This window comes from Pleurodeles waltl, chromosome 1_2 (genome assembly GCF_031143425.1).
Source record: "Pleurodeles waltl isolate 20211129_DDA chromosome 1_2, aPleWal1.hap1.20221129, whole genome shotgun sequence".
Classification (NCBI taxonomy): Eukaryota; Metazoa; Chordata; class Amphibia; order Caudata; family Salamandridae; genus Pleurodeles; species Pleurodeles waltl.
In genome coordinates this window covers 995,061,318-995,087,910 of record NC_090437.1, presented here as the reverse complement: position 1 = coordinate 995,087,910, position 26,593 = coordinate 995,061,318, and positions in this window count along the sequence as shown.

Sequence of the window (26,593 nt, the reverse complement as noted above, 5' to 3'; positions counted from 1 at the left end):
CTGTGGCGGTTGGCGGTCGTGAACCACTGTGCAATTCCTCATTGGTTATAATTGGGCCCTATGGTGTACAGTGGCCAATGGTGGTCTACACCGGCGGGGACGGTATGCACCGCCGTGACCGTGACCTCCATTTTCTATCAGATTCCTCACTTGTTTCCGGACCTTCCACAGGAGAGGACCTACACTGCATGTGCTGCTGGGACCTGGGTCTGGAACCTACCATGGCCCATGTGACCGGGGAAAGGGCCCCAGCCTTCACTTCTGAGGAGTTGGAGAGACTGGTGGATGGGGTCCTACCCCAGTACGGACTGCTGTATGGGCCTCCAAACCAACAGGTGAGTACACTGTGGTCACAATGCATGTGGCATGAATGCATGGTATTGTGTGTGTGAAGGCCTCATGTAAGGAGGGTGGGCGGATGTCCTCTTTGCAGTGTACATGTTGTGTGCTGAACTATGGGGGTCATTCCAACCCTGGCGGTCGGGGTTAAAGCGGCGGCTAACCCGCCAACGGGCTGGCGGTTAAAAAAATGGAATTCTGACCCTGGCGGAAACTGCCAACAGAGACCGCCACTTTAACACTCCGACCGCCACGGCGGGACAAATAAACAGCGCGGCGGTTACCGCCAACAGACAGGCAGGAGTCAATGTACCGCCCACCCTATCACAACCCACCAATCTGCCACCTTTTCCGGGGCGGTAGCCCCGCCGATAAAAACACGGCGGAAACAGCCATTTCAAACGGAAAACGCTCACCTCCATACACCCCACGAGGAATCTGGACAGCATGGAACCCGAACTACACATCCTACCAGCTATTGTATTCCTGCTCCTCTACCAGGAGCACGAACGCCGGCGCAGAAGACAACGGTGAGTACTGCACCTACGACACAGGGGAGGGGGGAGGAGAAAATATTACGGGCACCCATACGCGACACACCGACCACTACCCTCACCCACTACAACACACACATCAATGCATAGCAATACATCACTGTTACAACCCCCAAACCCCCCGGAAGAATGCAAAGACAAAAGGAAATGATCATAAACAGTTGAATATATTGTATTATTGGCTTATAAAAAATCACCCATTTAAAACTAATATATACATAAATATTAAAAGTCCGATAATTTTAGCAGTCATTGTCCGTGGACCACTGGGCCCAAATCACATGGGCAAGGCCCACACAGGATACCTGACACCAATGGAGAGAACACTGCAGGGGCATCAGATAGAAAAACTACAGGCACCTCAGGGGGAAGGGAAGGAGGGGCACCTCAGCCACATGAGTACACAATGCCAGATCCACAAGGGGCCTCCATGGCCACTGTCCCTTCCTGGGGAGTGCAAAGCCACAGTTTCTCAAGTCCACACAGTGGGTTGTTTGCCCACTGTACCATCCTGGGGAGTGCAAAGCCACAGTCTCTCAAGTCTATACAGTGGGTGGGTTGCCCACTGTACCATCCTGGGGAGTGCAAAGCCACAGTCTCTCAAGTCTCTACAGTGGGTGGTTTGCCCACTTTTCCATCCTGCGAAGTGCAAAGCCACAGTCTCTCAAGTCCATACAGTGGGTGGGTTGCCCACTTTTCCATCCTGGGGAGTGCAAAGCCACAGTCTCTCAAGTCCATACAGTGGGTGGGTTGCCAACTGCTGCATCCTGGGGAGTGCAAAGCCACAGACTCTCAAGTCCATACAGTGGGTGGGTTGCCCACTGCTGCATCCTGGGGAGTGCAAAGCCACAGTCTCTCAAGTGGATGACAGTGTCCACTGGTTCTGGAGGGGGACTGGTGCCCAGAGTGCTTCGTGCAGCCCTGCCCGACACAGATGCGGCACTGCCCCTTCTGCCAATGGGCCAGTGGTTCTTGAGATGAAGGGCCCAGTGCAGTGGTGCTTGAGACGGCGGTGCCCTGTTCAGCGGTGCTTGAGATGGCGGTGCCATGTTCAGCGGTGCTTGAGATGAAGGGCCCAGTGCAGCGGTGCTTGAGACGGCGGTGCCATGTTCAGCGGTGCTTGAGATGAAGGGCCCAGTGCAGCAGTGCTTGAGACGGCGGTGCCATGTTCAGCGGTGCTTGAGATGAAGGGCCCAGTTCAGCGGTGCTTGAGACGGCGGTGCCCTGTTCAGCGGTGCTTGAGACGGGGGTGCCATGTTCAGCGGTGCTTGAGATGAAGGGCCCAGTTCAGCGGTGCTTGAGACGGCGGTGCCCTGTTCAGTGGTGCTTGAGATGAAGGGCCCAGTTCAGCGGTGCTTGAGACGGCGGTGCCCTGTTCAGCGGTGCTTGAGATGAAGGGCCCAGTGCAGCGGTGCTTGAGACGGCGGTGCCCTGTTCAGCGGTGCTTGAGACGGCGGTGCCATGTTCAGCGGTGCTTGAGATGAAGGGCCCAGTGCAGCGGTGCTTGAGACGGCGGTGCCCTGTTCAGCGGTGCTTGAGACGGCGGTGCCCTGTTCAGCGGTGCTTGAGACGGCAGTGCCATGTTCAGCGGTGCTTGAGATGAAAGGCCCAGTGCAGCGGTGCTTGAGACGGCGGTGCCCTGTTCAGCGGTGCTTGAGACGGCGGTGCCATGTTCAGCAGTGCTTGAGATGAAGGGCCCAGTGCAGCGGTGCTTGAGACGGCGGTGCCTTGTTCAGCGGTGCTTGAGACGGCGGTGCCCTGTTCAGCGGTGCTTGAGATGAAGGGCCCAGTTCAGCGGTGCTTGAGACGGCAGTGCCCTGTTCAGCGGTGCTTGAGACGGCGGTGCCCTGTTCAGCGGTGCTTGAGACGGCGGTGCCATGTTCAGCGGTGCTTGAGATGAAGGGCCCAGTGCAGCGGTGCTTGAGACGGTAGTGCCCTGTTCAGCGGTGCTTGAGACGGCGGTGCCCTGTTCAGCGGTGCTTGAGATGAAGGGCCCAGTTCAGCGGTGCTTGAGACGGTGGTGCCCTGTTCAGCGGTGCTTGAGATGAAGGGCCCAGTTCAGCGGTGCTTGAGATGGCGGTGCCCTGTTCAGCGGTGCTTGAGATGAAGGGCCCAGTGCAGCGGTGCTTGAGACGGCGGTGCCCTATTCAGCGGTGCTTGAGACGGCGGTGCCCTGTTCAGCGGTGCTTGAGATGAAGGGCCCAGTTCAGCGGTGCTTGAGACGGCGGTGCCCTGTTCAGCGGTGCTTGAGATGAGTGTCCAGTGCAGCGGTTCCGGCCCAGGCATGGATGTCACTCGCCACCTGACATGTGGCTGGTGGGGCCTTCCTGCCCATCTGTCTGTTGGCTTGCGGGGCCCTTCTGGGCTGCAGTACCGGGCCTCTGGGTGTCCTCCTGCACACCTGGGATGGGGATGGTGGGGCCCTCCTGGGCAGCTGTCCTGCTGCCAGACTTGTAGGGCGTGCTGCCCTTCCCACCCTTCCCTGGTCGTCTGTGGCCCTTTCCCACCTTTGGCGGTGTGCCAGGTGGCACCCCACTTCCAGCCGGAGCCAGGGTAGGGATTTTGGTCCCTGGTGTCTTTGGCCTCTCGCGCCGGGCACTGGTAATCTTTGGGTGCTTTTCCGGGGGTGGGCTGGCCGTGCCTTGGCTCCTAGCAGAACTAGTTGCCCTTGAGGGTGGGGACTCCACAGTCCTTGGACAACAGTCTTTATAGGTCCTGGTTTTGTGGTGGCTGAGGTGCTGATTGCAGTCTTAGGAGATGGACGGGGTGGGGGAGTTGTTGGAAAGAGGTCAAGTTTGGAAAGGAAAAGCAATTTGGAAAGAGAGGGATGGGTAGGTGTAGTGGGTATGGGAGTGGACGAAGAGGATGTGGTCGTAGGAGTGTGAAGTCTGGTGTCTTTGGGTGCAGGTGCTTGGGCTGGAGGCTGTCGTGAGGTGGATGGCTGTTGGGTGGGTGGCTGCCTGCGTTTGTGTGGTTTGGAAGAGGGGGTGACAGACACACTGGGAGAGGACACAGGGGACGTGTAAATGGTAGTGGGGGTGGTGACTGCACGTGTGCGGAGTGTTCTGGTGGGTGTGCTGGTGATGGACGTAGTGGCTGAAGATGTTGTGCATGCAAGTGTGAGTGGAAACGTCACAGGAAGGGAGGAGGGAGATGAGGAGGAGGGGGACACAGTGGAGGCAGTGGGTGTTGCTTGTGTGAATGCTTGTGTGATGTGTGGTGCTTATGTCTGGATGAGCTTCCCTTGGGTGTTGAGGTGTGTGCAGGCTGGTCTGATGGTGTGTCTGGGATAGGCAGAGGTACTGGGGATTGGGTCTGGGTGGAGGAAGTTGGAGGGGGGAGGCTAGAGACAGGGACAATTGCTGCCGTCAGTGCTGAGGCCAGAGCGTTGAACGATCGCTGATGGGCAGCCTGACCCGAATGAATGCCCTCCAGGTATGCATTACTCCGGTGCACCTCCCTTTCTACACCCTGGATGGCTTTCAAAAGGGTAGAATGCCCAACAATGATGGTCCTCAGGAGGTCAATGACCTCCTCACTGAGGGCAGCAGGGGTGACAGGGGCAGGGCCTCAGGTGCCTGGGGCGAAGGAGATGCCCATCTTCCTGGGTGAGCGGGCACGGGGCAAACGCTGAGGGGCTGCTGGGAGGGCGGTGCTGGTGTGCTGGGTGGCGGCTGTACCTGTTGTTGCGGGGGGCACGGATGTTGCCGCCACCACAAGGGAGCTCCCTTCAGAGGACGAGTCGCTGCCACTGACATCAGCACGAGTCCCCGCTGTGGAGCTCCCCTCGCCCTCCGTCCCACTGGTGTACTCAGAGTCCGTTGCATGGCCCTCCAGGGCCATGTGGGATGCAGCTCCCTCGTGCTCCGATGCCACTTCTCCTCCGCCTGATGATGCTAATGCACACATGAACAGGAAGACCACAAAAAAGGGGGGGGGGAGAAATAAAGACATGTTGAGTGCATGCATAGGCGACACCGTTGGCGGAGAGGACAGACACAGAAGCCCCCTGCACTACGCCGGGCACTTGGGGTCCACTACTCAATCAGTGGGACATGGCCTACAAGCCTATGGACGATAACTGCACACATAGATGACACAGGGCCATGGATACCTGAACTTGGCACCCTACAGAGGTGGGGGGCGGGGGCACAGGGCCATGCCTTACGGAGGGGCCTAGCCTACAGAAATCACCCTGGCCTAAGGATACCCACAGCCCTCCACTCCACTGCGCACAAAGTCACCAGAATGAGAGTGTACTCACCCCCTTGTGTCTGCTGTGATGTCCTCACGCGCCCATCCAAATCGGGGTAGGCCACCGCCAGGATCCGGGACATCAGGGGGGTCAAAGTACGACTGGCACCCCTCCTACGTTGTTAGGAGGCCATCCCCAGCTGAGCCTCCGCCGTCTTCCTACTCCAGCGTCGGATGTCCTCCCACCTCTTCCGGCAGTGGGTGCCCCGTCTGTTGTGGACCCCCAGGGTCCGGACGTCCTTGGCGATGGCACGCCAAATAGCGACTTTCTGGTGGGCGCTGACCTATGTGACATGTACAGGGGGAGAAAAAAAATCATCACCTTCTGCATGCTCGATGTGAGTGGCCCCCCATCCCACTCTTGCCATGTGGCACATGCTCTCATCTGTCATCTGATGCATCCCTCAATCGCTCCCCTCCCCACCATCTTTCATCCACCTGACTCAACCCAGGCATTGGCCACAAAGCATGGTCCCAGTGTACTTACCTGTTGGTCTGGAGGACCGTAGAGTAGCGCATACTGGGGGAGGACCCCATCCACGAGTTTCTCCAATTCTTCAGAAGTGAAGGCAGGGGCCCTTTCCCCAGTCGCAGCAGCCATTGTCTCTTCCAGACCGAGGTCACAGCAGCACTTGCAGTGTAGGTCCTCTCCTGTGGAAGATCAGGTATCGAGTGATTAAGTAGATAGAAAATGGCGGTCACGCCCGCGGCGGTGCGTACCGCGGCGGTGCATACAGCGACCGCCGGCGCACATCGTCATCGGCTCGTGAAACCCATAGGGTTCAATGTTAACCAATGCGGCTTTGCGCCGCGGTCTTCGACCGTCTACCGCCACGGTGTGCCACGCCAGCGCATTGACCTCACATCCCATTGTCACACTTCACAGGTCAGGCAGCCGCCATTTCAAGGGCCCACATGGCTTAATTTCTACTGCGTCACACATACCTAGGCCTTGCATCAACACTCATACAAACCATTCAATGCATAGTGAATTGTGTTGTGTGCAAGCTGTGGGAACGTACCTGTGGGTTGATTGACTCTGTGCTCGCTGTTGTCCTTCCTAGGCACCGTCCGCTGGGACATGCGAGGAGATGGAGGAATCTTCCCGTGTACAGACCGCTGGTGGACCTGTCGACAATGGAGGAACGACATGTCATTCTGACATACAGGCTTGACCGAGCCACTATACATGAACTGTGTGCCCAGCTGGAGGCAGACCTGATGTCACCCATCCGCCAACCCACAGGGATCCCCCCTCTAGTGCAGGTGCTGTCAGTACTCCATTTCTTAGCAAGTGGGTCATTTCAAACAACAGTGGCCATATCATCAGAGATGTCCCAGCCCATGTTTTCCAAGGTGTTGTCCAGAGTGTTGTCTGCCCTGCTCAAACACATGCGGAGCTAAATCATTTTCCCTGAGGTGGGGGATTTGCCTACAGTGAAGGGTGATTTCTATGCCCTTGGACATATCCCCAACATCATAGGTGCTATTGATGGGACACATGTGGCTTTGGTACCCCCCAGCAGGAGTGAACAGGTGTACAGGAACAGGAAAAGTTATCATTCCATGAATGTACAGATGGTGTGTTTGGCTGACCAGTACATCTCCCATGTTAATGCCAAGTTCCCTGGGTCAGTGCATGATGTCTACATCCTGCGGAATAGCAGCATCCCGTATGTGATGGGTCAACTCCAGAGGCACCGGGTGTGGCTATTAGGGTACTCTGGTTACCCCAACCTGTCCTGGCTACTGACCCCAGTGAGGAATCCAAGGACAAGGGCAGAGGAACGGTACAATGAGGCCCATGGGCGGACTAGGAGGGTGATCGAGCGAACCTTTGGCCTCCTGAAGGCCAGGTTCAGGTGCCTCCATATGACAGGTGGATCCCTAATGTACTCACCAAAGAAGGTGTGCCAGATCATCGTGGCCTGCTGTATGCTTCACAACCTGGCTTTGCGCCGCCAGGTGCCTTTTCTGCAGGAGGATGGTCCAGATGGTGGTGTTGTAGCAGCTGTGGAGCCTGTGGAGAGTGAAGAGGAGGAAGCCGAAGAGGACAACATAGAGAACAGGAACACATTAATACAGCAGTATTTTCAGTGACACACAGGTAAGAGTAGACACCGGCATATTACATTTACTTAAAGACTCCTACCTCTCTACTGTCTGACTTTTTCCCACAGTGTATGCTAACTGTGTTGTGACTTTCTCTTCCGTTTTCAGAGCTGTGGGCCCCACTGCGTGACATCTGCTTTGTTTCCCCATGCGGCCGGAGAAATCAACGCACACCTCCTTGGTTTCTACGCATCTCCTCCTCTGCTGTTCTTTGTGGAGATTTTGAATGCGAACCAGGTACTTTGTGCTTGAAAGAGACATTTATTGCATTTAAGAAACTACAGACACTTTATATCAATTTACAGTGATGTCTCAAAATATACTTATTTCATTTTAATCGTTTTGACCTGCATTTTATCAGATAAATATTATATATTTTTCTAAACACTGTGTGGTGTATTTTTGTGGTGTTTGTGGTGTTCTAATGTGTTATTGCATGATTTAATGTACAAATACTTTACACATTGCCTTCTGAGTTAAGCCTGACTGCTCAGTGCCAAGCTACTAGAGGGTGGGCACAGGATAATTTGGATTGTGTGTGTCTTACCATGACTAGAGTGGGGGTCCTTGCTTGGACTGCCATCCAAAGACCCTATTTCTAGCATCCACCACCACCAGGGAGCTCCCATCGGAAGAGGTATCAGAGTCTGTGTTGTCCCCTCCAGTCTACGCTGTGGTGCTCCCCTCGCCCTCCGTCCCACTGGTGCCCTCAGCATCAGTGGACTCTGCCTCCAGGGTCAAGTGGGATGCAGCTCCCTCTGTCGTGGGGTGCCTCTGCTCCTCCGCCAGATGATGTTAATGCACATAAGGACAGGATGACAAAACAACTAGGGGGAGAGAGACAAAGGATACACTGGGTCAATGATTCTACCAACACCACTGTTGGCGTACACAGCACCCTCACACACAGGGAACGGGCCTACACACGATGCATTGCACTACCAGTGAATTGGCTACTCAATAAGGATTGAGGAGGGGTACACACTGCCAACAGCAGCACACCTTGGACCCACACAGCCCTGACCAGTAGTAAATACTAACAAGCTAGGTAAGCAGTATTTCATAATCATACCATTAGCCACCAGAGGACCTACTCTGCTATGTCTAGCGTGGCTTAGGGCTACCCACTGACACACAGCCACCACCCGGGTACCACCCCTCCAGCCATGAGCTTCAATTATGGCCACTGTACTCACCCCCTTGTGGATGCTGTGATGCCCCCATGTGCCCATCCAGCTCAGGGTAGGCCACTGCCAGTATGCGGGCCATCAGTGGGGTTAGGGACTGATGGGCACCCCTTCCTCATTGGGAGGCCATCCTCAGCTGGGTCTTCACGGTCTTCCATGCCCAGCATTTCAGGTCCTTCCACCGTTTGCGACAGTGGGTGCTCCGCCTGCCATAGACCCCCAGGGTCCGCACCTCCTTGGCGATGGCACACCATATTCCCTTCTTTTGATGGGCGCTGACCTGCAGAGGCAATACAGACGGGAGATCACCATTAGACAAACAGTCCAGCCAGTTACAGGAATGGCCTACTATACCCGTTTCCATCACTATTGGCACACACATAGCCCAGCACTCAATGTGTTCCCAGCCAGGAGGACATCCCTCCCCCTTACACGATGCCTTCACACACACGTCCATACATGCATCGTGCCCACATTGTACTCACCTGTTGGTCTGGAGGCCCAAACAGCAGTCTGTCCTGGGATAGGACCCCATCCACCAGTCTCTCCAACTCCTCTGAAGTGAAGGCTGGGGACCTTTCCCCGGTCACACGGGCCATGGTAGGTTCCAGGCACAGGTCACAGCAGCACATTCAGAGTAGGTCCTCTCCTATGGAAGGTCAGAAAACAAATGAGGAATCAGATAGAAAATGCCGGTCACATCCGCGGCGGTGCATAATGTCACTGCCGGGGTAGATCACCATTGGCAACTGTACCCCATTGGGCCCAATATAAACCAATGAGGAATTTCACAGTAGTTCACAACCACCTCCCACCATGGCGCACAACATCAGCGGCATTACCTCATTTCCACCTGTCCGTCCACACAGGACAGGTGGACGCCATTTCAGGGGTGGCAGACCTATGGATTAATGCTGCATCACAGGAGAAATTAGCACATACTGGACAGATCACACTGACCCATTTCATGTATACAGATTGCAAACTACTGTTGTGGCTCCATTGTTCAGTTTGTGTCCCTTAGATACCTACCGCTGCGGATGAATAGGATATGGAGTCATACCCCGCGTACAGACCCCTAGTGGACTTGACTACACTGGAGGACAGGCACATAATACTCACATATAGACTGGACAGGGCCACAATCACAGAACTGTGTGCCCACTTGGAACCTGAACTGATATCTGCTATCCGTCAGCCCACAGGGATTCCCCCCTCTTGTGCAAGTTCTATCAGTTCTCCATTTCCTGGCAACTGGTTCTTTCCAAGTGACAGTGGACTTGGCAGAAGGAATGTCACAGACAATGTTCTCAATAGTGATGACAAGAGTATTGTCTGCCCTGATAAAACACATGTGCAGCTACATTGCATTCTCCCAGGTTGAGAATTTGGCCGCTGTGAAGGCCAAGTTTAATGCAATGGGACATAACCCCAATATAATTGGGGCGACTGACGGAACACATATTGCGTTTGTCCCCCCGCCAGAATGAACAGTTGTTCAGGAATTGTAAGAGTTTCCACTCTATGAATGTGCACATGGTGTGCTTGGCGAACCAGTACATCTCCCATGTCAATGCTAAGTACCCTGGGTCGGTGCATGATGCCTTTGTTCTGAGGAATAGCAGCATCCCAAATGTGATGGCCCAAGTACAGAGGCACAGGGTGTAGCTAATAGGTGAGTCCTGGTTCCCACCCAGTATATGTTGGTGTATGCCTATGCTGTTGGCCATATAGAATAGTGTGTGGCTAAATGTTGTCCCTCAATATTTGCAAATGACTCTGGTTACCCAAACCTACAATGGCTGCTGACCCCTGTGAGGAATGCCAGGACAAGGGCAGAAGAACGTTATAATGAAGCACATGGGTGAACCAGAAGGATATTTGAGAGAACCTTTGACCTCCTGAAGGCCAGGTTCTGGTGCCTCCATCTAACAGGTGGACCCCTGTGCTACTCACCCAAGAAGGTCTGCCAGATAGTAGTGGCATGCTTCATGGTGCACAACCTGGCCCTCAGACACCATGTACCTTTTCTGTAGGAGGAGGAGACTGGAGATGCTCCCGTGACAGCAGTTGACCCTGTGGACAGTGAGGATGAGGATGAGGACAACAGAACAACTGTAATCCATCAGTACTTCCAATGACACACAGGTGAGACAGTGTAACTTTACATTTCAATGACTTTGGTTGTATTCTGTGTGGCATTGGCATGCTGGTATTACCCACTTCTATGCCCACTTACTGTTTCTTCTGGCTATTCATTTTGCAGATGTTGGTGATATGACAAATACTCCTGGTGTGATCACAACAGCCAGCTACAGGTCATCCATTCTATGCTCATTCTATGAACAGTTCTTTTGCACTGGTTGTACCTGTTTAAATCAATACTTATTTGAAATACATGACATACCCGAAATCGATTTTTGTCACAGGGTGTTTATTGAAGTGCTAACGTATATAGGGGGAAAGTGCAATAGGATGGGGTGATGATGGAAGAAAGTCCAGGCTTTGATCCAGTCTGTTTGTAGCACAGGTGCATTGTCCAAGGGGACATAGGAAGGGGAACAATGGCAGTTCAAGGTGGACAGGGTGGACAGGACATGAGGAGACAATCAGCAGAGTTTCATTTCCTGGCGTGGGTCTTGGCAAGTGTCTCTGAGTTCTGTCTGGATCACATGGAATGTTTGCGGAGTGGTTCACCTTCTGCAGGGGGAGGGGTGCTAGTGGCCTGTGAGTCCTGTGGCAGGGCCTCCTCGCCACTAATGGCAGTGGAAGTGGAAGGCTGTTCAGATGGCTGGCTAGTCGCAGGGGCCCTATGGTGTGACACTGCCTCCCTTATAATGTTGGCCATTTCTGCCAGCACCCCTGCTATGGAGATCAGGGTGTTGTTGATGGCCTGCAAGTCTTCCCGGATCCCCTGGTACTCTCCCTCCTGCAGCCGCCTGTTTTCCTGCACGTTGTCCAGGATCTGGCCCATCGTGTCCTGAGAATGTTGATGGGCTCCCAGGATCTCGGAGAGTGCCTCCTAGAGAGTCGATTCCCTGGGCCTGTACTCCCCCTGGCGCACAGCAGTCCTCCCAGTGTCCATGGTGGCCTGTGCCTCTGTCCTTGAACCATGTGTCCACTGCCACTGACCCCAGGCCCCTGATTATCTTGGGTATGAGATTTAGCCTGGGGTCCCTGTACAGGTGGGCACACTGCTGATTTACGTGTCCTGGGGACAGAGGTTTGGGGATGCTGTGTGGGTGCTGTGGTGTTGTTTCCTGATGGGGGAGGCTCTGTGGTGGTCTGTGACTGGGCTTGGGTAAACGGCTGTCCAGTGGTCCCTGATGGGCCAGGTAGATCACCCATATCCTGAAGTCCAGAGTTACCGTCATCACCATGGGCCTCTTCTGTTGGGGTACTAGATAGTGCTGGCACCTCCTCACCAGTGACATTGGCTGGGGTACCTGTGGGGATGTAAATGATGTGTTATGGTTAACGTGTGTGACATGTTGTACATCCCTGGCTTCCCATCTATGGTTGGTGTTGTCCTGACAGCTTTTACTTGTGTATGTTGGTGTATGGTTGGATTGTTAGTTTTCTCTGCCATGCATGCTTTAGTGAAGAGTGTCCATGCAGAGCTGTGAGGGGTGTCCATGCATTGGTACAGCATGCAGGGCTTGACATTGGGATTGAAGAGATGTGATGGTGGAGTGTGTGGGATGTAGTGGAGGGATGGGGGTGAGGGTGAGGGGAGGGTAAGTAATGGCATGCAGGTATGGGGGGTGATAATTATTGAAAGTTGACTTACCAGAGTCCAGCCCTCTTCCGACTCCAGCCAGGCCCTCAGGATGCAGTATTGCCAAGACTTGCTCCTCCCATGCTGTGTGTTGTAGGGGAGGAGCTGGTGTCTTGCTACTATGGAACGTACCTTCCCCCGTAGGTCGTTCCATCTCTTCCTGATGTTGTCCCTTGTTCTTGGGTGCTGTCCCATGGCATTGACTCTGTCCACGATTCTCCGCCATAGCTCCATCTTCCTTTAAATGGATATCTGCTGCACCTGTGCTCCAAATAGCTGTGGCTCTACCCTGACAATTCCCTCCACCATGACTATTAACTCCTCCTCTGTGAAACGGGGGTGTCTTTGTGGTGCCATGGGTGTAATGTGAGGTGTGTTGGGTAATGTGTTGGGGTGTGTGATGTGGAGTGCGTGAGGGTTGTATGGGTGTGAGTGATGTGTGCCTCTAGTTGACTAAGTGGTCTTGGTGTCAGTCTTGTGCTAATGAATTGTAATCGTAAAGGGTTGTGGGTAATGTGGGCGTGTGTTTTTTTAGTGATGTGGGTGTGTGGGTGGTATGTGTGTATGGGTGTCAGGTGTGTGTTGTTGGAATTGTCCAATGTGGTGTTCTTTTGTCTGTGGGTGTCCATTGTGAGCGCTGCGGTATGTACCACCAATGGTTTACCTGCGGTGAATGTCCGTTGTGGTGATTCGTGGGTCATAATGTGGTGGAGGTTGTTCTGTTGGCATAACGGTGTGGGTGTTGATACCGCCAGTTTATCACTGATCACTGACCTTTGGTCTGGTGGATTTGTGTATGTGGCTGTATTCTGTCTGATTGGTGTGTGTGTGTCATAATATGGTGAACGGATATTCGCCGCCACGGCGGTAAGTTGGAGGCCATTAGCATGGCGGTAAGTGGGACTTAACTCCAATGTCATAATGTGGACCTTTCTTCGGTTTGGAGTTTGATTAAGTGTTTACATTTTTTATGCTGTCTAGAATTGTTTATGGTTTTGTGTTATTGATTCATGTTGGATGAATCTGCTTACTACACTCCTCACTGAGTACAAAGATCCAGTCAACTTCTAGTGGTGGGATAAGGTATGGAGTCTCACCGAAGCACTTGCGGGTTCTAAACCTGAGGCGGGAAGAAGACCTTTGCAAGTGAGTCAACAGGACCTTAGGTTTAACCACTACAGAGACTGTTCTGTCTCTCTCATGCTTGTACACCTCTGATGGCCCACCAGAAAAAGGGCTGCCAGAGGCTGACTCCTTAGTTCACATACCTAATTTAGATGGGCGGATAGGTCAGTTTTCACTGCCTTTCACTCCTAGGAAAACCCTGGTGGTAAGGGGTGGTGAAAACTATCTAACTATCTAATACCTCCCCCCCCTAGTCATGGGAGATAACCCCCATAGCGAGATGGCATTTCTTTTTATTTTCAAAAAGAAAATCCAGCTTCTGGATTTTCTTTTTGAAAAAAAACAGAAGATTGACAGACCACTTTATCAGGTTGATGGAGCTGTGCTCCTTCAAGAATCACATGAACCACTGCGACAGTGGTTCATGCCAATGCTTCAGAAATGACCACCAGCATGGTGAGAGGAACAAGAGAGTCAACTACTGAAAATCATTTCTTGCACCTGTACTGGTATAGGACTGGATAGTTTGGGAGTCAAGCCGAAAAAAAATATATACAGATTACCACCCTGAAGGACGGTACTAAACAAGCACAAGAGGGTTCTAAAAAACACTGGAATAAACAAAAACAAAATAAAGTCAGAAGAAGTCTACACCCGGAGAGCTCCGAAAAGAGATATAATCTCAGAAATAGAAACAATATAAAGGCTCCTGACAGATGAACTGATTCACATCCCTCTCATCCCTTTCTGGAAGCACCTGATAGATGTAGTGAGAGAGTGGGCCCATCAGAGCAACGTTCCTAACTACCTGAAACAGAAGAAAGGTTTACAGCGGTCTTCAGACAAGATAGAAGAAAAATCCCCATAACAAAAGCCACAATTTAAAAAGAAAAAGGTGACAGCAATTTCAATTAAACATGCCAGCAAACTTGAGAACATTGCTGAAGAACAAGAAGTGGGCAGTGACCCTGATGGACAGCATGGCAAAAGTCACAAAATGTCGCCAGAGTCTGAAAGATCATCTCGATGCAACAGCAACTAACGACTTTCTTGCAGTCGAGACTGTGGATGGGAGTGTTCTCTCACCCAACAGGGTCTATGATTTAAACATCCAATTTGAGGGAGAAACAGAGTGCACCATTAGTGTTATTTTCTGGGATTAACTTAATTGTGATATCCTATTGGGAGAAAGAGACTGGTCATCCGAGCCCTTCCGTAAGCTCTTACACAGGGGAAGATGTCCTAAGACTGCCAGGTTCGCGGTCAGACTGCTGTCAATGTGGTCTTCCGACTGCGACATTATGACTGCGGAGGTAGCGCTGCAGTCGGACCTCCAGCACAGTCAGTTTTCCTCCACAGGATGGACTGGTGGTGCTGGTGGCCATGATCCTCGGGATTACGACTCCCTTCTCCGCCATCGGCTTCATGTCGGTAGCACCTCCATGAAAAGGCTGGCGGTGCCAGGGTGCAGGTGGCCCCAGGGGGGCCCCTGCACTGCCCATCCACTTGTCATGGGTAGTGCAGGGGCCCACCTGGCCAGCCCCGTCACGATGTTCACTTTCTGCAACATTGTGACGGGTGCTAGTGCACCCTACATACTACAGCATTGCTGCCGGCTCTATTATGAGCCAGAGACAATGCTGTAGGCCTTGACTAAGAGGGAAACTCATAATGGGGTCGGCGGGGAGGGGGCCGCACTGGTGGCAACCTGCCCATCGGTACTGCAGCAGACAGGCTTTTCCAACCGCAAAAGTCATAATGACCCCCATAGTGTCTTCTGCAATTGATATCATTCAGAAAGACATGTCCCTTCTACACCATGGACAAAGTTAGCTTCGCTCCATAAGCATTTGGGTTGGGCGTTACAGAGTCTGAATAAAGGCTGCGTCCCATGAAAAGACATTAACAGCAGTGACTTGTTCTCTGCTTTTAATTTCTCCAGGTATTAACAGATAATGGATAAAAGGAAGCTAGTTACACCATGCTTAACAAAGAAAAGCTAGAAAAGCTGCCTTTCATAGTAGCAGTAAGTCCCTCAACTGTATGGCTTATACATTGCATTATAAATCTGCCAATTACTACCTTTTGTTTCACGAAATGTATGAAAAATTTTGCTGTCGGCTGATACAAGCGGCTGGGAGATAGCTTTATAAAATAAGAGTGGTTGCTCCCTTTTGAGTTCAAATGTCTGAATGGTGAAACAGTGTTTTTTGTCCGGAATTTCATATACTTTAAAATGGAAGTTCTGTGGTCTTGGGTGATCAGAGCTGCTACGGAATGAGAACAGGAGTTGCATAAGCAATTTCAGTCCCTCAAATTGTAACTTGTTGCGGACATGTTCTATTCCCCGACACAAGAGATAAGAGTAGCAGAAATGTGGTCTCACATTGATACTACTAATGTAAATTATGTCAAGTTGAGCAGACTAAAGGTGCCACTGTTCCAAAAACAAGTGGCGTTGAGATCGGCCAGACGGATGAATACTCTCCAGACAGCAAGATCATCAGCAGAGATACGATCCCTGTTAAATACCAACTTCGCCAAGCACTTTGGAGAGCTGGTTTTCAGAATATTTAACGCCTCAAGCACTACAGGGATGGCGCACTTCTTTAAGGCTGTTGGGTCTGGATTCGTTTCCAGCTTCCAGACTGTCTTCAGAGTCATTCCATCAGCTATCCATTCACTTGTTCATGTGTGTTTGGTGACTTTCCTATGACTTTGGTGCTGATTGGCAGAATATTGTTGCTGCTGTCCCTAATATACATTGGTTGTGCCTTCTCAGCTAAGACGAGTAATGGAGTTACTACCACCAGCCCAGCTGTGACGTTATCGCATGGTACAGTTCTTTGGTGCTCTGTTGCTGGAAGAATTGGAGCATGATTGGTCACTGTCATTCCGACCAGCCTCTGGTGCATGAAACCTGTCCTTCATTGCACCTGGTGCTTCTTTGAGTGTCTACCATTAGTGTGTCTTGCTGTTCCGCCAATGCCTCCTGTGGACAGAGAACTCCTAATGTTCCAGATGAGGATTCATTCATGGTTGTGCCCCATGAGACTGAGGCTGATTAGCGAGGCCACCTATGAACCACCCCTTGTCAACTATTTGGCTTCTTCAAGCACTTTGGATGGTGCTGCTTTGGTGGGTAATCATGCGTTTGAAGCGTCTGCGCACTTCTGCTCCATGGATCCGTCTGCCAATCCTGTGACGATCTGACGATGTGGAGTAATTCCTGGATGCGCTCCTATTCAATGACTTCGGAGACAGTCTTCAAGATCACAATTATTGTTAACTAATTTGACCATTGGCTTTATTCCAAAGTTTTAAAAAGTTAATGCTGTATTGCCTTCTTAAATTAGATTTACTTTGGCCTGCTGTACTTGTCATGGGTGACATTTTATCTCCTTGTATGTTTTTAGCTAGTTTTTAATTAGACTTTAGCATGTTTTTAGCCTCAAGCATTTTTTAGCTTGGACTTGTGCACCTTCTGTTGTGTCATCTTTATGGTGTCATCCTTGTTCTGGCAGTGGGAAGGGTGTTGTGGATCCTGTTAGTTTTATTGGAACTCAGAAGGTCAGCTTAGTCTTTTGGTTTCCAGGCCTGTGCCCCTGTCACTGAGTGCTTTTTTAACCTACTTAGCTTGCTCTGTTTTAGCGCATTTATTTTATTATTTCTTTTAAAATGAGTGCCTTGTTGATAGCTAGAGAAATGTTTTGATTTTGTGTTATCAGTGCCACTAGCTGACACTATCAGCGTCATAATCAAGTCATGAACGTAGGTAGGCACATCATGTTCCCCTTTTCACTTATGGGCGACAGGAACATAACGTGCACTTGTCAGGATTGTTCACATAATTGCCACACAAGTATGCCTCCTTATCTATTGTTTTGGAACATACCTGCATCAGGGGTCCTACATGGTCTGTATGTATACACCTCCAAAGACAGAGTTATCAGAGGGATTCCTACCAGATGCTATCAATGCCATCTATGCTGCATGTCACCCTTCTGCAGAAACCAGCCTTCGTGTCCCCACGGAGTCTGACCTAGGGACCTCATTCCAAGGTAACGAGGGTTGAGAGCGCTTTTCATGGACATGAGAGTAGGCAGATTAGGTTTATCACACCTAGCTCTCTTTAGGTTAGAGATTAGGTTCGCCATGCTAGGGATTTGACATTTCATGTTTACTGCAAGATGGTGGGGGTCTTTCTATTCACAACTCTCATCTTCACAATACTGTTTCTTCTATTATTTGTTATCCTAAATATCTCAGCCCATGCATTTTACTGTAGATTGCAGTCTTTTCAATGAACCTGTTGAAAAATCTCCTGCATCTCCTTTTTTGCCTGTGTGTGACTGATACTTATTGCTAACGTGAGAAAAGGGTGACTTCCATTCCCCCACGACTCCCCTGAGATGTCGCACTCTAGAGTCCATGCGGAAGGCTGACAGAAATCCCCTTTTACTATCTGGGTTTTTGGTGAGGCACTGCTTGTGAGCCGGGAGGGTTGGGCCGACAGTTGTGACTTGTTGTAGGAGTTAATAAGTTGCCTACAAGCAAAAGCGCTGCCATCCCTAAACCAGCAATCTTGCTTAGGAGCGAGAGTCCAACTATGACAGCAGCATACCGATGAAAACTCACATTTGCAAAATATAAAATAGTAGTAGTACCTGTGAAAGTCACATATACAATTTAGCTCTTTGAAATGTTTACATATGTTTTACGGATGGCGTAGTAAGTATATTTCAGTAGGAATTTCCTTCAAGATGAAAGAATCTTGCAATAATAGAAAAACTGTATCCTGCAATGTATGAGGACCCTCATTTACAGTGGTCCAGCTTCAGGTTGCTATAGGAGGAGATAATGGCTTACCTCTTATCCTCTATTAACCTGGATTCCAGTAATGAGACCCTGCAACCTGCTGTGATCGAAGCTCTTGATCTTTTACTGACTGGAAAGATCACTGACATGTTTAAACTCTTAAGTCTATATGGCACGGTTCAGGCCTCCTGGTAGCAAGAGGCCTTCACGACACTTTAACAAATCCAATATGGGTGCATCTAATGCAAAAGATTGATCTCTAGATAACACTTCTGGCAGCCTTAAAAAAAGGTTTTAGAAAAGCTGGTAGCTGAGCAACTGGCCCTGTTCCTAGAAGAAGACAAAATGTTAGAAGACTGGCAGATGGACATTTGCCAATAGAAGGGCACAGAGATGGTGCTAGTCTCTAGGGCAGATAAAATCACCTCTGTGGCAGATCAAGATGATTCAACTAAAATGATACTACTGGACCTCTCTGACTTTGATACAGTATATCGAACGATGCTGCAGAATCTAGGTTCAAAGACCTACTGTACAATTGGTTTATATCCCTTTCGATAGGGTTCTCTAAATTGATACAATTGGCTACCTTTCAGTTGCAGTGTGATGTGGTTAATTGAGGTGATGCAGTTCATCTTGTGGGTTCAACTTCTGCTATGCCTTATTCACTTAAATTGATACCAATCATTTTCATGTATGGATGACACAGACCTGCTGAAGTAAGAAGCATTGGATTTGAGACCCAAATTGCATGATTATCTGGATGCTGTCCAGCAGTGAAAGCATCCCAACTTCCTAATCCTTATCACTGACAAACCAGGGCTCTTACTTTTTAGAAAAGAAACTTTGCTGGAGCAACTGATCATGGTCTTCTGGGCAGATTTATACTTTTTCACGCAAAACTGTGTTAGTGCAGTTTTGCCTGATAAAGTATAGTGCCGGCTAGCACCATTCCAAGACGCCGGCTGGGCACCATATTTATGGAATGGCGCTAGCAGGTGTTAATGCCCTGTTAGCGTCCTTGGAAAGGACCCTAACAGGGGTGGGGAGGCATAGGGGAACTGGGGTTTGTGCGCCAAACTATGGTACTACACTGTTTAGAGGCAAAAAATGGCCTCTAAGCAGTGTAGCACCATTTTCTGATGCACAAGCCCCATGGACATGGACAAATGTCCCCTGGGCATGGTCATTGGGGCCAGCACGGTGCAGGTGGCCCCAAGTCAGGTCCCCCGAACGGTGTTGGGGAAAAAAAACAAAAATACTCACCCGGACTTACCTAGGATGGGTCCACCCATCCTTAGGTGTCCTCCTGGTGTGGGTGGGGCTGGGTAGGGGTGTCCCTGGGGCCAGGGAAGGGCCATGGAAATATGCCTACAGGCCCCCTTATGCCTGCCCATACACATGCGTTAAATAATGGGGCTAACAAAGCTTAGAGACAATATTTAAGGCCCCCCATTACCCTGTGCTGGATTTTAGCACGGGGGATAAATATGGAGCAAGGGCCATTTCATCCTTTTCTGGACAAGAGCGACTACCTTGCATCTCATTGACGCAAGGTAGGTTCTCCCCTCCAGAAAACAACGTTTACTCCATAACTTTGGCACTAGACGTGTCTAGCACCAAAGTATAAATATGGAGTTAGGTTTGCGCTGAATTAGCGTTAAAAAAAATGACACTAATTCAGAGCAAACCGAGTATAAACATCTCCAGGTGACTCATCAATCCCCATGGAAAAGTTCTATTCATTGAATATGTTTTTCATGAGAATCTGTCCTTCTCCCATCTTGTTTCCTTTGCTCGTAACCCTTGCTTTGGGTTACTGAAGGAGCATAGGCACATAGGAAAATGCTACCATTCTGTTCCAATGATTCTTGTTCTACAGTAGTATGTGTTTACACTATAGCTGGGTTGGCTAATTTAATTGTCTGAATTTGGGAGTATCAGCAGCTCAAACTGCTAGGCTCTAGAATATGATGTAAGACTGTTCTGTAAACTAACAAAATATGATCATGTGTACGCTGCATGACATAACCTTCACTGGCTACACTAGCTGCCCTTGGACTAAATATTCAGGTTAAGGCATTTTACCTTATGCTTAAAATCTAGTCAAATAAAAACCAAAAGGACACTGATAACCATCTAAAACACTTAGGGGGTCATTCTGACCTCGGCGGTAAAAGGCGCTTACCGCCAGTCAGAAAACCGCCATAACACTGCCGCGGCCGTGGGAAACCGCCACGGTCATTCTGACCCGCAACAGGCAAACCGCCAAAAACCCAACATCCACAAAAGTCCGCCACACCAACGGCCAGCGAAAAACTGGCGATGACCAAACCTCCACCGTCACGCCAACAGAAATACGCTCATTCCATTACGACCCACGAATCCAAGCGGCGGTCTTTCAATTGCGGTATTCCATTGGCGGTACACACCGCCGCGGTCAAAATACACACACAGCTCCAAAACACTGCCACATTGGTCATTTTGAAACACACACACCTGATACACATACAAACACCACTCCCACACATCCAACACAATATAAAACACACACCCACATCACCCACAAACGCCTACGACCACCATTTATTGACTAAGGCCAGAGAGAGACACTACCAGCTAGTACAGAGCATTCACAGGCACATAACACTATTACTCACACAACATCAACGCACAAAACACCACACACCACCACACTCACCACACTCATCACCACAAACGCCACCCCACACCTCATCCACACCACCCCATGGCACCCCAAAGACACCCCAGGTTTTCAGACGCTGAACTCAGGGTCATGGTGGAGGAAATAGTTCGGGTAGAGCCCCAGCTCTTCGGGGCACAGGTGCAGCACACCACCATTGCCAGGAAGATGTAGCTATGGCAATGAATAGTGGACAGGGTCAACGCTGTGGGTCAGCATCCACAGAATCGGGACGACATCAGGAAGCGGTGGAACGACCTACGGGGGAAGGTGTGTTTCATGGTATCCAGACACAACATCGCAGTGCAGAAGACTGGCGGCAGACCCCCACCTCAACCCCCAGAATTTACAACATGGGAGGAACAGGTCTTGGCGATCCTGCATCCTGAGGGCCTCGCAGGAGTAGGCGGAGGAATGGACTCTGGTAAATCTAATCTCAACTACTTCATCCCCCCCACCGGCATGCCAAATCATACCCACACCCTCCCCCCCGCCCCCATCACACATCCTCCTTGCTAATGTCTCACCATCACAACCCACCCATCCCAAGCCCTGCATGCGACCACAAACCATGGACACCCATCACCTAAGCATGCCCACTGCACATACCCATCCCCCCCAAACCACTGTCACAACAGCCCCCACAAGGGAATGCCAGCACTGGGGTACACGGGCACCCACCCATTGCACGCTATGGCACACACAGAAGCAATAACCATACTCTTATACCCCTGCAGGACCCGACGCCACGACACCGCCCAGGAGGGTCCAGAAATGTCCATTCCACCCCCAGAAGAGGCCCACAGTGATGACAGCAGCTCTGTCTCCCTGGACCCAGATGACCAGCCCGGCCCATCGGGGACCTCGGGACAGTCGGTTCCCCTCAGACAGGCACAGGCCACAGCAGACCTACCCCCCTCTGGGAACACCAGCACAGCACCCACCCAGCGGGCCCATGCCTCTGTCTCCAGGACACGTCAATCAGTGGTGTGTCCACCACTACAGGGCACCCAGGTTAACCCACCACCCCAACAACAACAGGGGCCTGGGGGCAGTGGTAGTGGGCACACGGTCCAGGGGACAGAGGCCCGGGAAACAGGGGAACTGGGAGGGCTACTGTGCGACAGGGGGGGGACAGGCCCAGGGAACCCACTCTCCACGAGGCCCTATCCTCCATCATGGGAGCATACCACTGCTCCCAGGAGACGATGGCGACGGTCCTGGCCAGGTTCCAGGAGATCCAGGTACTGCAGGAGGAACAGTTTATGGGGTTCAGGGAAGAACTCAGAAACATTAGTTCCGCAATGGGCACCATCGTTGTGGCTCTCAATCAGATTGTCAGCACATTGCGGGACCATGTGGCACCACAAAGGGCCCCTGTCACTAGCATGGACCAAGAACAGGCTACCACCTCCGCCGGTGCTAGTGGATAGGGGGCCCCAAGACAAGAACAACAGGCCACCAGAACCCCACCCCCTGCAGAAGGAGAACCACCCCGCAAGCGGTGCCTGAGATCTAGGAAGAAGACAGAGTAGGATGCCAAGACCCCCGCCAGGAAAGGATACCCCCTGATTGTCATCCCACTGTCCCACATTGTCACCCTGTCCAACCTTAAACTGCCCCTGCTCCACCTTCCACAGGCATATGGACAATGCACCTGTGAGACTGAAAATCTGGACTCTGCCATGGACATTCCTCCACCATCACCCATCACCGAATTGCAACCATTACCCAAAATTGAGCACTTTAATAAACACACATATTGCACAAAAATAATCTGGAGTCTGCCTGTATTTTTGAACAAATGTATTACACAGAACTGTGCCAAAATGTCCAGTTACATTGTGATGACAACATACCACTGTCACACAGCTGTAGTCCATGGGGAAACAAAGCAGAGGTCACGGAGTGGGGCCCACATCCCTGAAATTGGAAGGGAAAGTCACAACTCAGTTAACATACACTGGGGGGAAACTCAGACAGTAGAGAGGCAGGAGACTTTAAGTAAATGTAAAATGCCGGTGTTGATTCTTACCTGTATGTCATTGAAAATACTGCTGTATCACTGTGTCCCTGTTGTCTGTGTCGTCCTCTTCGTCTTCCTCCTCTTCACTCTCCGCAGGCTCCACAGCTGCCACAACACCACCATCTGGACCATCCTCCTGCAGGAAAGGCACCTGGCGTCGCAAAGCCAGGTTGTGAAGCATACAGCAGGCCACGATGTTATGGCACACCTTCTTTGGTGAGTACATTAGGGATGCACCTGTCATATGGAGGCACCTAAACCTGGCCTTCAGGAGGCCGAAGGTCCGCTCGATCACCCTCCTAGTACACTCATTGTACCGTTCCTCTGCCCTTGTCCTGGGATTCCTCACTGGGGTCAGTAGCCAGGACAGGTTGGGGTAACCAGAGTCACCAGTTAGCCACACACAGTGTCTCTGAAGTAGTTCCATCACGTAAGGGATGCTGCTATTTCGCATGATGTACGCATCATGCACTGACCCAGGGAACTTGGCATTTACATGGGAGATGTACTGGTCAGCCAAACAGACCACCTGGACATTCATGGAATGATAACTTTTCCTGTTCCTGTACACCTTTTCACTTTCTCTGGGGGGTACCAAAGCCACATGGGTCCCATCAATGGCACCTATGATGTTGGGGATATGTCCAAGGGCATAGAAGTCACCCTTCAATGTAGGCAAATCCCCCACCTCAGGGAAAACAATGTAGCTCCGCATGTGTTTGAGCAGGGCAGACAACACTCTGGACAACACCTTGGAAAACATAGGCTGAGACATCCCTGATGAAATGGCCACTGTTGTTTGAAATTACCCACTTGCCAAAAAATGGAGTACTGACAGCACCTGCACTAGAGGGGGGATCCCGGTGGGTTGGCGGATGGGTGACATCAGGTCTGCCTCCAGCTGGGCACACAGTTCCTGTATAGTAGCTCTGTCAAGCCTGTATGTCAGTATGACATGTCTTTCTTCCATTGTCGACAGGTCCACCAGCGGTCTGTACACGGGAAGATTCCTCCATCTCCTCGCAAGTCCCAGCGGACGGTGCCTAGGAAGGACAACATGGAGCACAGAGTCAATCAACCCACAGGTACGTTCCCACAGCTTGCACAGTACACGATTCTCAATGCATTGAATGGCTTGTATGAGTGTTGATGCAAGGCCTAGGTATGTGTGACGCAGTAGAAATTAAGATATGGGGGCCCTTGAAATGGCGGCTGCCTGACCTGTGAAGTGCGATAGTGGGATGTGAGGTCAATGCGCTGGCGTGGCACACCGTGGCGGTAGGCGGTCGAAGACCGCAGCGCAAAGCCGCATTGGGTAACATTGAACCCTATGGGTTTCAGGAGCCAATGAGGATGTGCGCCGGCGGTTGCGGTACGCACCGCCGCGGTACGCACCGCCGCGGGCGTGACCGCCATTTTCTATTTGCTTAATCACTCGATACCTGATCATCCACGGGAGAGGACCTATACTGCAAGTGCTGCTGTGACCTAGGTCTGGAAGAGACAATGGCTGCTGCGACTGGGGAAAGGGCCCCTGCCTTCACTTCTGAAGAATTGGAGAAACTCGTGGATGGGGTCCTCCCCCAGTATGCGCTCTCTACGGTCCTCCAGACCAACAGGTAAGTACACTGGGACCATGCTTTGTGGTCAATGCCTGGGTTGAGTGGGGTGAATGAAAGATGGTGGGGAGGGGAGCGAATCAGGCATGCATCAAACGAAAGATGAGAGCATGTGCCACATGGCAAGGGTGGGGATGGGGGGCCACTCACATCGAGCATGCAGAAGGTGATGTTTGTTTCATTTTCTCCCCCTGCACATGTTACATAGGTCAGCGCCCATCAGAAAATCGACATTTGGCGTGCCATCGCCAAGGACGTCCGGACCCTGGGGGTCCACAACAGACGGGGCACCCACTGCCGGAAGAGGTGGGAGGACATCCGCCGCGGGAGCAGGAAGACCGCGGAGGCTCTGCTGGGGATGGCCTCCCAATGTAGGAGGGGTGCCAGTCGTGCTTTGACCCCCCTGATGTCCCGGATCCTGGCGGTGGCCTACCCAGATTTGGATGGGCGCGTGAGGACATCACAGCAGACACAAGGGGGTGAGTACAAGCACATTCTGCTGATTTTGCGCACATTGGAGGTGTCTGGGTGGGGGAGGAGGGCTGTGGGTATCCCTAGGCAGGGGCGTTTTCTGTAGGCTAGGCCCCTCCGTTAGGCATGGTCCTGTACCCCCGCCCCCCACCTCTGTAGGTTGCCTAGTACAGCTAATCATGGCCCTGTGTCACCTATGTGTGGAGTTGTCGTCCATAGGCTTGTAGGCCATGTCCCACGGATTGAGTAGTGTACCCCAAGTGCGCGGCGTAGTGCAGGGGGCTTCTGTGTTTGTCCTCTCCGCCAACGGTAGCGGTAATCCATGCACTCAACATGTCTTTCTTTCTCCCCCTCCCCTTTTTTGTGGTCTTCCTGTTCATGTGTGCATTAGCATCATCAGGCGGAGGAGAAGTGGCATCGGAGCACGAGTGAGCTGCATCTCACATGGCCATGGAGGGCCATGCAACTGACTCTGATTTCACCAGTGAGACGGAGGGCGAGGGGAGCTCCACAGCGGGGACACGTGGTGACACCAGCGACACAGACACGTCCTCAGAAGGGAGCTCCCTTGTGGTGGCGGCAACATCCGTGCCCACCGCAACAACAGGTACAGCCGCCACCCAGTGCACCAGCTCCGCCCTCCCAGCAGCCCCTCAGCCTTCGCCCCGTGCCCGCTCACCCAGGAAGGTGGGCATCTCCTTTGCCCCAGGCACCCCAGGCCCTGCCCCAGTTACCCCTGCTGCCCTCAGTGAGGAGGTCATTGACCTCCTGAGGACGCTCATTGTTGGGCAGTCTACCCTTTTGAATGCCATCCAGGGTGTAGAAAGGGAGGTGCACCGGAGTAATGCATACCTGGAGGGCATTTATTCGGGTCAGGCTGCCCATCAGCGATCGTTCAACGCTCTGGCCTCAGCACTGACGGCAGCCATTGTCCCTGTCTCCTGCCTCCCTCCTCCAACTTCCTCAACCCAGTCCCACTCCCCGTACCTCTGCCTATCCCAGACACACCTACAGACCAGGCTGCACACACCTCAACACCCAAGGGAAGCTCATCCAGACATAAGCACCACACATCACACAAGCATTCACACAAGCAACATCCACATGCAGACATGCCAACGGCCACTGCCTCCTCTGTGTCCACCTCCTCCTCGTCTCCCTCCTCCCTCCCTGTGACGTCTCCACTCACACTTGCATGCACAACATCTTCAGCCACTACGTCCATCACCAGCACACCCACCAGAACACTCCGCACACGTGCAGTCACCACCCCCACTACCATTTACACGTCCCCTGTGTCCTCTCCCAGTGTGTCTGTCACCCCCTCTTCCAAACCACACAAACGCAGGCAGCCACCCACGCAACAGCCATCCACCTCACGACAGCCTCCAGCACAAGCACCTGCACCCAAAGACACAATACTTCACTCTCCTACAACCACATCCTCTTCCTCCACTCCCATACCCACTACAACTACCCGTCCCTGTCTTACTAAATTGCTTTTCCTTTCCAACCTTGACCTCTTTCCATCAACTGACCCACTCCTCCATCTCATAAGGCTCCAATCAGCACCTCAGCCACCACAAAACCTGGAGCAACAAAGACA